The 15,176-nt window shown below is 49.3% G+C and overlaps 1 protein-coding gene across 1 annotated transcript in view; it reads left to right on the plus strand.

Moving 5' to 3' along the window:
* Positions 1-15,176, plus strand: part of TFCP2L1 (transcription factor CP2 like 1) — a 95,509-nt gene that overhangs the window by 22,934 nt on the left and 57,399 nt on the right. The window lies entirely within an intron of this gene.

Below are 15,176 nucleotides of genomic sequence, written 5' to 3' on the forward strand. Positions count from 1 at the left end.
CTGGTGAAGCAACCTGCTTTTCATTTCAGCTCAGGTCCCGATCTCACGGTTCGTGAGATCGAGCCCTTTGTTGGGCTCTACCCTGACAGCACAGACCCTGCTTGGGACTCTCTCTCTCTCTCTATCTCTCTCTCTATCTCTCTCCGTCTCTCTTCCCCTACCCCCACTTTCCTTCTCTCTCTCTCAAAACAAATAAATAAACTTAAAAAAAAACATTGTCCCCCAGGCTGTTAAATTTTCTTGCCGTGTAAATTGTTACTTTCCCGACTACTAATTAGATTCAGTGATGTTTTTATACGTTGAAGGGCCATCTGTGTTTCTTCTCCTGGGCAATGCTGCCTCACTTCCTTTGCCTATCATTCAATTGAAAGGTTTTTCTTATTCTCATTGATTTATGGGAATGCTTAATATATTCTGGACCCTTCTCCCCAAGATTACACTTACCGCAATGGGCTTTTTAAAAAGTCTGAACGATGCGGGCCCTGATCTGTTGACCTCTGTGCTGGCTCAGTCCTTCCCCTGTGGCCCCTCCTCCTTGGCCCAGCCCCCTGTGCCCCTGCCTTGAGGTCATTTAAAACAATCAGTTTGGGAGGGAAGGTTCACCCGTAATCTGATTTTCCCGGTGGGTTTTCCAAGTCCTCTGGCAGAAAACTACTTTGTCTTCACTGGAAGGAAACTGAAAAGGCTCGAAGGAAGGTGCATTTTCTCATGCTCTGCTAAAGTTGCTTCGCGTTCATTTCGCTGCACTCCCTGCGGAAGGGAGCAACTGAATTCAACTGTACAAGTATCCAAATTACAGGACCCTCAATCAATTGAGAATTCAGGCTGTATATTTAAAAAAAAAAATTGGGGCGGGGCGCCTGGGTGGCTCAGTCGGTTAAGCGTCCGACCTCAGCTCAGGTCATGATCTCACAGTCTGTGGGTTCGAGCTGGGCTGACAGCTCGGAGCCTGGAGCCTGCTTCGAATTCTGTTTCTCCCTCTTTCTCTGCCCCTCAACCACTCATGCTCTGTCTCTCTCTTTGTCAAAAATAAATAAATATTAAAAAAAAAAAAAGTTTAGGGGCGCCTCGGTGGCTCAGTCGGTGAAGCGTCCGACCTCAGCTCAGGTCATGATATCACAGTCTGTGGGTTCGAACCCCGCGTCGGGCTCTGTGCTGACAGCCCGGAGCCTGCTTTGAATTCTGTGTCTCCCTCTCTCTCTGCCCCTCCCCTGCTCATGCTCTGTCTCTCTCTGTCTCAAAAATAAATAAAAACATTTAAAAAATTTTTTTTTTTTTAAAAATTGGGGCGCCTGGGTGACTCAGTCGGTTGAACGTCCAACTTCGGCTCAGGTCATGATCTCACACTCCGTGAGCTCCAGCCCTGCGTCCAGCTCGCTGCTGTCAGCTCGAAACCCACCAGGGATCCTCTGTCCTCCTCCCTCTCTGCCTCTCCCCGACTCACGTGTGTGCGCTTGCACTCTGTCTCTCTCTCTCTCTCTTCAAACTAAACATTCAGAATTCAGGCTGCAGGCAGAGTGGTGTTTCCCTCATCTCTGACCAGCTGGCTCTCGCCTGGGTTTTCTCTTTCTTGCAGCACGTAGTTCAAAGCAGTCAGAAGGAACTGGGCCTACATATGCCAACATTCTGCCCCCTTTCCAACCATGTGCCCTGACCTACTGCCTTGGTGGCACAGAGTCCGGTTTCCAAAGCATCACAGGCAACGATTCGGCCAAATATTTCACTACCACATGCCTAAAGGTAACAACTCTCAGTCTTCCAGCCTCTCGCATCTGTACCTTTACAGCCCCAAACCTGACCCTCTCCATTAGGCCGATTCCAAAACTTTAGATTCTGTAACTTGCAGTCCTCACTCTGAGGTATCAGATTAGGATCAATTAATAACATCAATGAAGATTTGATCCGCAATCCAGGACTGAAATGGTGTCTTCATGAGGTTTTTAGGGACGTAGGCTCCTTTTGTATTTCTGCTAAGACGGCATTAAAATGGACATTTAGCCTTCACAAGATGGCTGCCTGAGCGCCGGCCTTCACAGCTGCCTTCAAGGCAGCAGGGAGGAGCAAAAGGCAAGGGCAAAGGAGATTGGTTAACTGATTCAGCTCTCCCTCCCCTTATTCTTTGCTTGGGATTCTCTGTCTCCCTCGCTCTCTGCCCCTCCTCTGCTCATGCACCAGCGTGTATGTGCTCTCGCTCTCTCTCTCTCTCTCTCAAAATAAATAAATAAACTTAAAAATATATATATATTTCTATGAGCATTGAGCCACTTTTAGGTGGGAAAGATGATACTCAGATTTCAGTACTCGATTCAACAGAATATAATGTGGAAAAATGCTATATTCGGTGTGGGGGAGGCAGTGGCCTATCGAAACAAATGTGAAAGAACACTTAATCCACAAAGAAGCTTATAGTAGTGGGGCGCCTGAATGGCTCAGTCGGTTAAGTGTCTGACTCTTGATTTCAGCTCAGGTCATGATCTCACGGTTCGTGAGATCGAGCCCCGAGTCAGGCTCCACACTAAGGGTGTGGAGCCTGCTTGGGATTCTCTCTCTCTTTCCCTCTCTGTCTGCCCCGCTCTCTCGCCCTCTCTCAAAAATAAATTTGAAGAAAAGAAACTTCTAATAGTAATTTAAAACTTCATCAAGCAGGATTATTCCAATTGAAAACACTAAGAAATAGGACCATCAGGAAAACCAAATCAGCTTCTGAAGGTACCAAACGGATGTAGGGTGAACTAGATGGAAAATTAGAATCTGTCAAGTTATAAATAGTTTTACCTAAGACAGACATCCATTTCCCCCCTCGCCATTATTGAGGAGTAATTGACAAACATAAGTGTATATATTTAAAGAATACAAAGTAATAATCTGGTATACATACACACTGTGGAATGATCACCCAAATCACCATAATTAACATATCCACCACCTCACTTAGTTAAGGACATTAATTATTATTCAATGACAAACCCTGCAAATCCAAAATAAGACTCAGTTTTGCGGTCAGCTAATTAATAATCTACCTGGAAGAAAAGGCGAGGCAATAAACTCAGAGTCTAGCCTGTCGTGTATTTCTTGCATGACATTAGCTGCAGACGCACTCTGTGAATTTGTGCCCAGCGATTCCTTCTACCGCTGACTGTGGTTCAGGCACAAAGACATTAGGTCCAAACGCGTGTACCGAGCTGAGAATGAGCATTCCCCGCCCGCTGGGGGGTTATCAATAGGCAGCAGGGGACCTAAGGTTCCCTATCTTTGTTGTCTTACCATAATTCCAAATATGCATCTTAAGGTGATTTTGTTCTGAAGACAAAATCTCACCACCTTGAGTAGGTGTCCTATGGTCACAATTAACAATAATAAACGAAACTCCAGCTTTGAAGAGCTGGCCCACGCCACCCCGCGGAAGAGACATGACCTTGTTAGCCGGACTGAGGTCGGCTCACCGTCCGAAGAGTTTCTCCAAAAGCCCCACCCACCAACTTCAACTTACATCTCATTGGCCAGAACTTAGTCATGTGGTTAGCTCTCTCTTTGAGGGTCTCTGGGAAATGGAGTCGTTAGCCGGGCACAAGTTGCTAAGAGCCAACAAAATCTGGGTTTTGTTAACAAATAAGGAAAGAAAAGATATTTCAGGTGGGCAATCCTAACAAGCTGGGACCAAAAGGAATCTATTTCCTGCAGAATTGTTAGAAGGGATGGAGAAACAAATGAAGGCAATGCTCTCAGAAGCAATGTGGCTTATTTGGTCCGATCAGTCTCAGAAAATTAACTTTTTCTGTCGCCACCCATTCCAGGAAAATGGATGACCTCCGCCCAGCCTGTCACTCCTTGTCCAACTTTCTTGTCAAGTCCAAATCAGAGCCTTCGATGGGTGTATCTCATGGGTGGGAACTAGGTCATAGTCTGCAAGGGAGGCTGGGAAATGTCGTTTTTTTAACATCAGGCCTTAACATGGTAGGATTCACCGCTGTGTAAAGCCAGTACATTTCATTGATTCAAGACACATAACTTTTTCATGTTTCCATGTCTCTAAAATTAGGGTGCTTCTGGGGGCGCCTGGTTGGCTCAGACGGTTGAATGTCACACTTGAGCTCACGGTTTGGGGGTTTGAACCCCGCGTCTGGCTCTGTGCTGACAGCTCAGATCTGAAACCTGCTTCCGATTCTGTCTCCCTCTCTCTCTGCTCCTCCCCTGCTCACGCTCTGTCTCTCTCTCTGTCTCAAATAAACGTCAAAAATTAAAAAAAAAAATTAGGATGCTTCTGACCATCAGTACTGGCTCTTGGCCATTGGCAATTTTGTAACGACATTGGCATTGTTGCATGTTCGTGGGACTTCCTTACAAAGTCAAGAAAGCATCTCTATTAGAAGGGTCAGATGGCCTCAACCATCTGCTTTCCAGATCCCAAACCCTCGTGGCTGCCATCTCTTCCCACTCTATTTGTCTTTGTGCACTTATGACCTAAAAAAAGAAGTCTTCTCTCCCAGTGTGGAGGGTTTCTGGAAGATACAGTGACAGACACAATGGTAGGTCCATCCTCTCTGGAGCACGGTGGGGATGTATGCGTAGGAGGGAGAGAGCCCCTCAGACAGGAGACTCCAGGGTGTAAATGCACAGAGGCAGTAGGGACAGCCTGTCTAAGGAGAGCAGGGGGATAAGAAAGTTCTCGGAGTCTGAGTCCTGCTTCTTTCTCTCAGGAGCTAAGGCTCCACAACCTGTCGGACATCTCCAGCCTCCCTGAGGAGCCAACCTGACTCAGGTCCCAGCCAGGTACTCTCCTTCTAGCCCAGTGCTTTCTGTCCAGAAACCCCGAGCCCCATCCAGACTCCAGCTGTACAAGTTTAAGCAAGTGGCTGAAGCTCTGAGCCTTGGTTTTCTCATCAGTGAAGTGGGTGTGATGCCATCCACCTCCCTAAGACATTGCGAGAGTTCAAGGCCATCATGAGCAGGGGTGGGGAGTGGGGTGTCAACACCTCGTCTGTGCCTGTGGGAGGGGCTCTCTGAGTGCCACTGCTTGCTTTCCCCATTTCTCTGGACTAACAGCCCCCTGGCAAAGAGGCACCAGATCCGGCCTCCCTGCAGAGGCTGGCACTTGGAACCGGGGACGTTGGCAGAAGGGGGCATAGAGCAGATGACAGGACTCTTGTCCGGTCCCTGGACACAAGGCACTGTGCCAAAAGTGCCAGCCAATGACATTGGCGTTGTGGCATGTTCGTGGGACTTCCTTACAAAGTCAAGAAAGCATCTCTATTAGAAGGGTCAGAAGGCCAGCCAAAAGGCTGACCCTGCCCAGGGCAACTCGCTGAACGGGGAGTAGGGGATTTCTCATCAGAATGAGGAGACTTGATGGCCCAAAGGACTGGTGGGAGAATCTAGATAGAGAGAGGAGAGTCGGTAGAAGGCAGCGCGTCTCTGGAGTGGGAGGGACTGGGGCTCATATCCAAGCTCCTCTGGTTGTTAGCCATGAGCCCCTGTGCAGGTCACCCGATGTCTCAGACCTCTACGGTCTCATCTGTAAAATGGGCACAAGGGTGTATACAGGACCATTTGTGAGAACCAGGCAAGCTCGGAAGCATTATGTTCCCATCCACCTCTCGGAACACGCTAAGGGCTGAAGTACACTAGTTATGTGTTAGGACATATCCGCCTGTCTGGGCTGTTTGGTGAATGATAAATGTTAGTGGTGGAGACGAGCTTTGCTTTAAGAAAACCAAAACACTCCTGCCCAAATGTATCAATTTGACTATTTCAATTCCGAAGAGGGACTTACTATTTTTTTTAATTTTGAAAGGTGTATTTTTACTTATTTTGAGAGAGAGAGAGAGAGAAAGAGAGAATCCCAAGCAGTCTCTGTGCTCTCAGTGTGGAGCCCGATGTGGGGCTCGACCCACGTGCCGTGAGATCACGACCTGAGCTAAAATGAAGAGTCAGACAGATGCTTCACCGACTGAGCCACCCAGGCGCCCCGGAAGAATTTGTTTTTAAGGCTCTTTTTATTTTGGAATAATTTTAGACTTACAGAAAAGTTGCCAGTCTAACACAGACAATTCCCATATCCTGCTTGCCCAGTTTCCACCATTGACACCCTAGACTTCTGTGTACATTTGTCAAAGCTAAGAAACTGAGATTGGTACAGCGCTATTAAGTAAGCTCCAGACTTTGTCTGAATCTGAAGGAGCATCTCTGAGAAGTCACTCTCTTCCTTGAGAGAGCGAGTGAGGTTCTTGACAGAGAAACTGGCACCACGGGCTTGCGGGGGACAATGTGCACAATCGGCCAATGGGATTCAAAGGACAAAATGAGGGGCACCTGGGTGGCTCAGTCGGCTGAGCGTCCGACTTCAGCTCAGGTCACGATCTCGTGCTTTGTGAGTTCGAGCCCCGTGTCGGGCTCTACGCTGACGGCTCAGAGCCTAGGGCCTGCTTTGGGTTCTGTGTCTCCCTCTCTCTCTCTCTCTCTGCCCCTCCTCTGCTCATGCTCTGTCTCTCTCTCTCTCTCTCTCCCTGAAAAATAAATAAACATTAAGGAAAAAAAAAAAAGGGACCAAACTGTGATTTAGCCAAGCTTGCAAGGTAGCAGGGTGTGAGGAAGAGACAACTTGAAGTCAGGAGGCCTCAGTGCGTGCTTGAGCCTGCCATTTAATCTGTGTCTGCACAGCTCCCCTTACCCAGGTGCCTCTGTTCCTTCATCTGTAAAATGGGAATAATATTCCTTGCCTGGGGCCCCTGGCAAGGCATGGCAGATACCAGTCTCCCCCTCACACCCATTCTCCCATCTTCCTCAGTAAGAAACTCCTGATTTTAAGCTGGGCACGTGTCCCTCCACCAAGGACTGCATTTCTCAGCTTCCCACACAGCAAGATGAGGCCAGGTGACTAGGTTCCAGTCAATGAGGAGTAAGCAGAAGGGGTATGTACGTCTTCCTTGAAGACAGAAAGTATGCCCTTATTCTGCCCTCCCTCTTTGTGGCTGGGAAGAATGCTGTCATAATGGCTGGAGCTCCGGCAGCCCTTTTAGACCATGCCACAACCTTGCCGGTGGAAGGCATGAATGGCAAAGAAGGTGTAAGAAGGCCAGGTTCCTGAAACTGTAGAACTCCATGGGCTAATTACCTCTAGACCAGGGTTTTCGCAACCTGAGCCCTACTGATATTTTATGCTGGGTAATTCTTTGGGGGGGGGGGAGGCTGTCCTATGCATTGTCGATGTTTAGCAGCTTCCCTGGCCTCCACCCACTAGATGCCAGTAGCACCCCACTTCCCAAGGTGTGACAACTGAAAATGCCTCTAGAGATTGCCATCTGCCAAGGTCACTTTTGGTTAAGAACCACTCTTCTAGGGGCGCCTAGGTGGCTCAGTCAGTAAAGCATCTGACTCTTGACTTCGGCTCATGTCATGATCTCAGGGTCATGACATAGTGCCCGTGTTTGGCTCTGTGCTGACAGCGTGGAGCCTGCTTGGGATTCTCTCTCCCCCACCCTCTCTAAAATACATAAATAAACTTAAAAAAAAAAAAAAAGAGCCTCTGATCTAGAGCAGTTCTATCCAATAGGAATAGTCACAAATGCAAACCACATATTTAAATTTAAATTTTCTAGTAGTCACATCAGAAAAAGTAAAAATAAACAGGTGAAATCAGTTTTAATAATGTAGTGTATTTGACTCACTATATTAAAAATACTGCCAGGGGCTCCTGGGTGGCTCAGTCGGTTAAGCATCCGACTTCGGCTCAGGTCATGATCTCACGGTCCGTGGGTTCGAGCCCCGTGTCGGGCTCTGTGCTGACAGCTCAGAGCCTGGAGCCTGCTTCGGATTCTGTGTCTTCCTCTCTCTGTCCTTCCCCTGCTTGCACTCTGTCTCTCTCTTCCTCTCAAAAGTGAATAAATGTTTAAAAATATTTAAAAAAAAAATTACTGTCAGGGTGCCTGGATGGCTTAGTCGGTTAAGCCTCTAACTCTTGATTTCGGCTCAGGTCATGATCTCAAGGTTTTAGAGTTCAAGCCTGCATCGGGCTCATGCTGACAGCGGAGTCTGCTTGGGATTCTCTCTCTGCCCCTCCCCAGTTCGCTCTCTCTCTCTCTCTCTCTCTCAAAATAAATATTTATAAACTTGGGGCACCTGGGTGGCTTAGTCGGTTGAGCATCCAAGTTCAGCTCGGGTCATGATCTTGCAGTCGTGAGTTTGAGCCCCATGTAGGGCTTGCGGCTGTCAGGGCGAAGCCTGCTTCAGATCCTCTGTCTCTTTCTCTCTCTGCCCCTCCCCTCCTTGGGCTCTCTCAAAAATAAATAAACATCCAAAAATAAATAACTAAACTTAAAAAAATTATGGTCTGGGAATGCAAGCTGGTGCAGCTATTCTGGAAAACAGTATGGAGGTTCCTCAAAAAACTAAAAGCAGAACTAACCTACGACCCAGCGATTGCACTACGAGGCATTTATCCACAGGATACAGGTGTGCTGTTTCGAAGGGAAGCACGCACCCACATATTTATAGCAGCACTATCAACAATAGCCGAAGTATGGAAAGAGCCCAAATGTCCATCGATGGATGAATGGATGAAGAAGATGTGGTATATATACACAATGGTGTATTACTCGGCAATCGAAAAGAATGAAATCTTGTCATTTGCAACGACGTGGATGGAACTGGAGGGTATTATGCTAAGTGAAAATAGTCAGCCAGAGAAAGACAATAATCATATGATTTCACTCATATGAGGACTTTAAGAGACCAAATAGATGAACATAAGGGAAGTGAAGCAAAAGTAATATAAAAACAGGGAGGGGGACAAAACAGAAGAGACTCATAAACATGGAGAACAAACTGAGGGTTACAGGAGGGGTTGTGGGAGGGGGGATGGGCTAAATGGGTAAGGGACCTCAAGGAATCTACTCCTGAAATCATTGTTGCACTATATGCTAATTTGGATGTAAATTTTAAAAAATAAAAAATAAAATTAAAAGAAAAAAATTATTGTCACTTACTACAGGATTGGTATAAGAATTGTTGCCAGGCTATATTGCATTCTTTTATTCATACAAAACCTTTAACACCGGGGTGTTACAATAGTCCCCCCCTCATCCAGGGAGGTATGTTCCAAGATCTCCAGTGGATGCCTGAAACCACACATAGACCTGAACCCTGCATACACCATGCTTTTTTCCTGTGCATACGGACCTATGGTAAAGTTCATTACAGACGAGGCACAGAGATTCACAACTAATAATACAATAGAACAATTACACAACTTCCTGTAATAAAAGTTATGTGAATGTGGTCTCTCCGTCTCCCTCACAGTATCTTATTCTTCCTGTACTCTTGCTTGTTCCTGTGATGCCGAGAGATGATAAAAGATCAGTGTGATGAGACGAAGGGAGGTGACTAACACAGGCACAGTGTCATAGCGTTAGGCTGCTATTGACCCGACGATGCCACAGAAGGAGGATCATGTACTCCCGGCCGCAGTTGACTGCAAATAATGGGGAAGCGCCGTACTCTCTGCTGTGTTTTGGGGTGCCTAGGTGATGCGGTTGGTTAAGCATCCAGCTCGATTTCAGCTCAGGACATGACCTCATGGTTGTGGGATCGCACCCTGTGTCAGGCTCCACGCTGAGGGTAAGATTCTCCCTCTCTCTCTCTCTCTCTTTCTCCCTCTGGCCCCATCCCCTGTTCTCTCTCTTAAAAAAAAAAAAAAAAAAAAAAAAAAGACTGGCCATATTTCAAGCGCTCCAAGGCTACATGTGGCTCATGGGGTACCCAGTCAGATGGTGTTAACTCTAGACGTTTAGGACTTAAGGGAGAAGTAAGTGTCTATGTCATTTAAGCCCTCTTTATTATTTTTTAAAAATTTTTACATGTTTTTATTTTTGAGAGAGATAGAGCGTGAGCAGGGCAGGGGCAGAGAGAGAGAGGGGGAGACACAGAATCTGAAGCAGGCTCCAGGCTCTGAGCTGTCAGCACAGAGCCCAATGTGGGGCTCGAACTCACGAACTGCGAGATCATGACCTGAGCCGAAGTCAGATGCTCAAACGACTGAGCCACCCAGGTGCCCTGAACTCTCCTTATTTTGGGGCCTTTGCTACTTGCAGCAGATTGAAACTAGCACCTGGGTTTTGTTTTACTCCACATCCATCACACTTCCGAGCATTCAAGAAGTAATTAAAAGCGAGATTGGTGATGTGCAGTTGAGAAAGGGAAAAGGCTTTCCAGAAGGAGGGAGAGGGCACTCTGTAGACCCCAGGCATTGTCTCCGCACCCCCCCACCCATGTGTCATCCTCTCCACTGAAGAATTAGACTCAGGTCAGAGGGCATGGTGGGTGCTGTGCCCCGCCGAGGTCCCCTCCCTGCCAAGGCACTAAGGCCCCTGATGGCAGTTCATGCCACCTACTGGGTCCCTCTTCAGGACTCCTCTCCAGCTGAGTCACTTTGCTCAAGGGCATGTCCTTTCCCCAGGGGCAACCTGTGTCTGACCGGCACTGGTGAGTGGGGATGTATCCCTTGCCCAAATTCTGGACAATTCTGAGGGCCATCCCAGCCCCAGAGCTCCCACAGGATCCACGAAGACCTCACAGCTTAACTCACTCCTCTGCCCACTCCGACCCTCACTCACTCCCAGACAGCTTGCTGATCCCAAGAGCACTCCTCAGTAAATGTCCATCATGCAATCGGCAACAGAGAGGTTAAGTGACTTGCCCAAGGTGACACAACCCGTCCACTCCCCATAAGTCAGAGTTCACCGGGGCTTACTGTCCCTTGGCCCCTTCTTACTCCAGGGGTCTGCCCTATGGCTCCCCGCTGTTGTAACCCTAGCGAACCACACTGTTTCCTCCCTCTGCACCTTTGCACACATTGTTGCTTATGCCTGGGGAATCACTTCTGTTCCTTCACCATAGAAATCCGACCCCCCTTGGGAGGGTGGGGAGTTGGGGGGAAGCTCAAATTACCCATCCTCTCCTCCCCCAGGAAGCCTGCCTGGGTTAGCCAGCTCTAAAATCTCTAGATGGTTCTAAATCCCTAGTGTGCTTCCTGTAATCTGTGGACACACATGTGCAGTAAGAGCCCATGGGAACTGTTAAGCCTGAAGAGTTGGATGAGGACACAAGTGGAAGGGGCCTGGAGAATATCCTTTCTGGGCACCACCTTGTGAAATTTGTGTGCATTTCCATGTTACTCCTAGAAGATTAGTTAATTGCGGACTAGACTGTACTAGGGAGTTTCCATCTGAAGCATCCACCACGGTGTTTCATGGCAGCTTAGGTCAATCTGGTTAATCTGGCAGCCCTTGAGTAGCCTCTCTATGAGGTCCCCATGTCAGGTGTAGGACATGGGAGGAATATCCTGCCTGGGAGATTCCAGACCCTGGTCTAGGCTGGGGGTCAAGAGGCTGTGCCAAACAGGACCCAGTACCGAGGTCCAGAGTCAGACGGCTTGGGTTCAATCTTGAATCTCAGGCACCTTGCCTTGGGTAAGTCACTGCAGCATTTGGAGCCCGTGTCCCCTCCTGGGGTAATCTCACTGTAACTTGCACGGGTGCAGTGGGCTTTGAATGCATTACATCAATACCTATGCAGAGCCAGCGCTCAGCAGGTGGGAGCTTCCTCCGGGTCCCCTGCGTAGGGCGCTGCGCCTCAGCGGGCCTCCAGGCCTGAGGTGCTGTAAGGAGAGGCTGGCAGGCCAGAGACTGGGGCTACAAGGGCTCCCTCCTGCCAGCCCGATTCTATTTTCTGTCTGGGCCGTGGGAACAGCAGTGAGGGCTGGCCGGGCCTCAGCCTGATGGGGCTGCACACCCCGTGTTTGGGCAACCCCCTGTCCACCTAGCCTATTGGGGTAACAGTGTCCCTTCTCTCCCCGGAGAGGCTCTCCCCCCAGGAGGAAATCCCTGCCTCTGAGCTCTGCAGAGGCGTCTTACCTAGGCGAACCTGCCAGAGAAATGAACAAGGGGCAGACCGCGCGTTTTTCTAGTGAGGGGTGGATAGGCAGACACCTGGTCTGCACCTCTTCTTGGCCCTTTGGCCTTTTCCTTCTAGCTCGTGGTCTTGCAAACTGTGGCTGCTCCCTTACTCTGTTGGAGCCCCTCCTTCCCCATCTGCCAAAGGGCCCGCAGCCCCTTCTTCCCAGGGCTACTGTGGGAAGTGTCCAGCCCAGAGTAGGTATTCCCAAAATAACAGGGAGGATCTCAGTCCTTCTCCCCTTCAGGGAGTCCAAGTCAGGAAAATCAACAGCTTTTTGGTATCAGACATCACTGAGGTCCACTAGCCCTGCCCTCCCAGTATGTGGACAGCTGGGGTGGGCACCTCCTTTCTACCTACCCCCAAAACGAGCAGTCCCTCCTGTGTGTGTGGGCCCTGAGTGGCTGACATCGGGGCATGGGGCACGGCCTGTGCAAGGAAAGGTCATGGGGTCTGGGCAGATGCGAGCTGCTTGCTACCCGCAAATACCTGGGGGCATCTGTACCTGCCTTTTCCAATTGTTTTAGAAGGGGCTCTGTCCTCTCCAGGCAAAGCCTGTGAAACTTGAATTCTGGAGCCGGGCAAACATGATCCTTTTCTTTTCTCTCCTGTGCCACACAGGCTGCTGAGGCTTCTGGCTTTTACGTATACTTAGAAATAAATCTATTTCTAAATGAAATATTCCAGATTGCCAAAATACATAGTGTTCTTTTTTTTTTTTTTTTTAATGCTTATTTACTTATTTTGAGACAGTGACAGGGAGAGCGTGTGGGGGGGGGTCAGGGAGAGAGGGAGAAAGAGAATCCCAAGCAGGCTCTGTGCTGCCAGCATAGAGCCCAACGCTGGGCTCGATGTCACTAACTGTGAGATGGTGACCTGAGCCGAAATCAAGAGTCAGACGCTTAACTGACTGAGCCACCCAGGCGCCCCCATAAAGAGTGTTCTAATAGCCATTCATGTTCCCACTATCCAGCCTAAGGGAGAAATGATTCCATAAATAATGGTAATGGCCTTCAGTTAGTTGAAGGCCCCTATGTGAGCCCGCCTCCCCAGAGGTAAGTCCTCCTCTGAGAATGCTGTTTATTACTTCCTGGCCACATAGGTAAAGACTCCTGTGCAGTATCTAGTGTTATTCTGCATGTTTCTAAACCTGAGAAAGCATGTTATACAATGTGCAACTTATACTTGGCTTCTCTCTGCTCTGCCCTTAGGTTTCTGGGCTTCATCTACGGAGTTCTAGTTCATTTGCAGGCTTCCGGAGTCCTTCATCACGTGAACAGGCCACAGATGGCGTAGCTAGCCTCCCATTAATGGACATTTAGTTTGTCTCCAATTTTTGCTATTACAAACAATACTGGGATACATATAATTATACAGACTTTTCCCTCTGGCTAGCATACCTCCCTTCCCCAAACTCGGTCGCCCAGAAACTCCTATGCATTTGTCAAAACCATCCTCGCAGGCATCAGGACCCGGACTCTTCAGGGTGACCTCCTCCCAGAGCAGCTGGAATCCCGGGTGGAGCTGCCAAGAGGTGTTGCCCCTTGAGGACTCTGTGGGGCCCTGGGCTGCTACTCCTCAGGAACAGACACGCATCGGGGCCCTGGCACACTGGCCAGTCTTGTTCCAAGAAAGGAATGCAGGGCTTTAGGATAGGAATTGATGGTAGCCAAAGAGCACGGGTTCTCGAATCTGCATTTTGCGCGAGGCTCGGTGGCAGGGCTCATGTTCCTTCTTGCAGCATCTGCTGGTGGCTGGAATGGCGGGGGGGGGGGGGGCTGGCTGGGCTTTGATCTCCAGTGGGGCGGTTGGACGCTCTACACAGTGGTCCAGGATTCCAGAAAACCAGAGGCAGAAGCTGCCTGGCCTCCTAGGGGCCAGCCTGGAACAGGGCCAGGATTATTTCCACTGCATTTTGCTTTTGCCCATGCTGTGTGCTCAGTTGGAGATACGCCTCCAACCCCCACTTCACGGATTGGCCTAACTTGCATTTACCCATCCATCAGGAGACATCACTTTCCCCGGGGACTCAAAGCCCTCCCTCATATTCCCAGAGCAGCCTGTACTGCCTTGATCACACTGCACTGGAACTGGTGCTTTCCCAAAGGCCTCTCCAGGTAGAATGCAAACTTGCATCCCGCGCCATGCCTGGCACATGGCAGGTGCTCTGGGCATATTTGTCCTGTGAAAGGATCCAGTAAAGGGTGTGCTCTTTGCACAGTACCCCAGAGAGCCTCCCATTTAGATGCTGCACTTGTCACGGACCCTGAAACAGAGCTTAATGTTCAGGATGTTTATTAGGAAGTTTCCTTGAGATTAATACCTGTGTAAAGGATGGGAAGGAAGCAGGAGTGGACTGAGGGAGATCCCTTGGGAGGAACCCAGGACAGGTTTGCCTGCCCCTAGGCGTGTCCTGGGGCTAAATTAGCCCATCAGCAGAAGATGGCCAGACTTTCATTCTCCTGTCTCAGTAGTCATTGGGATGTAGACCACCCCTACCTGGGTGTGACCTTGGGGGAGGAGGCTGTCTGCAGTGGAGGCTATCCCAGAAGGGGCTGATGGTTGGGGGGCTATCGGCTTACGGCCCTCTCTGTGGCTCACACAGTAAGTCCTTCTTTGGAGGGGGATTGGAATGACACGCTTTTGTTTTCCTCTTGGGATAGAAGAACATCTTGGTGGGGGGGGGGGGGGCCAGGTAGTAGTCCCTGAGAGCTAAGAGGAAGTGCCTTGCCAGCTGTGACCTGTGGCTGGAGGAAGAGTTGCTGTGAGAGCAGAGTACTGACATCCATGCCTGGGGGAGCTGGAGTTTCACTTCCAGGTCTTCATGGGGCTTCATTCCATTAACACTCAGAACGTCCACCTCTTCTATGCCAGGCACTGTGACTTGTAGTGGGGGGGTCTGGGTATCACTTGGGTGTGAATCGTGTCTCTATGACCTCCACTCCCTCCTTTCTGACCACTCCCCCATTACCCACTGTCTACACTTCTTCCAGACTGATCTTTCCAAAAAGCAAATCACGTATTCAACTCTCCTCCTTAAACCGTACTTAGAAATCCAGGCTCCGGGCGGGCCAGGGCATGCCAGGCCCTCTGTCATCTGCTCCGTCCAACTCTCTCACCTTATTTCCTTATCCCCTTGGTCACCCGGCCCCAGACATGCTAAAGTGGATCTGCCTTGGCAATTACTGCTGCCCTTGCCTTGGGCCACTTTCCCTCCAGATGTTCAGAGA

This window comes from Herpailurus yagouaroundi, unplaced genomic scaffold, assembly GCF_014898765.1.
Source record: "Herpailurus yagouaroundi ecotype Mexico unplaced genomic scaffold, PumYag 140, whole genome shotgun sequence".
Lineage (NCBI taxonomy): Eukaryota > Metazoa > Chordata > Mammalia > Carnivora > Felidae > Herpailurus > Herpailurus yagouaroundi.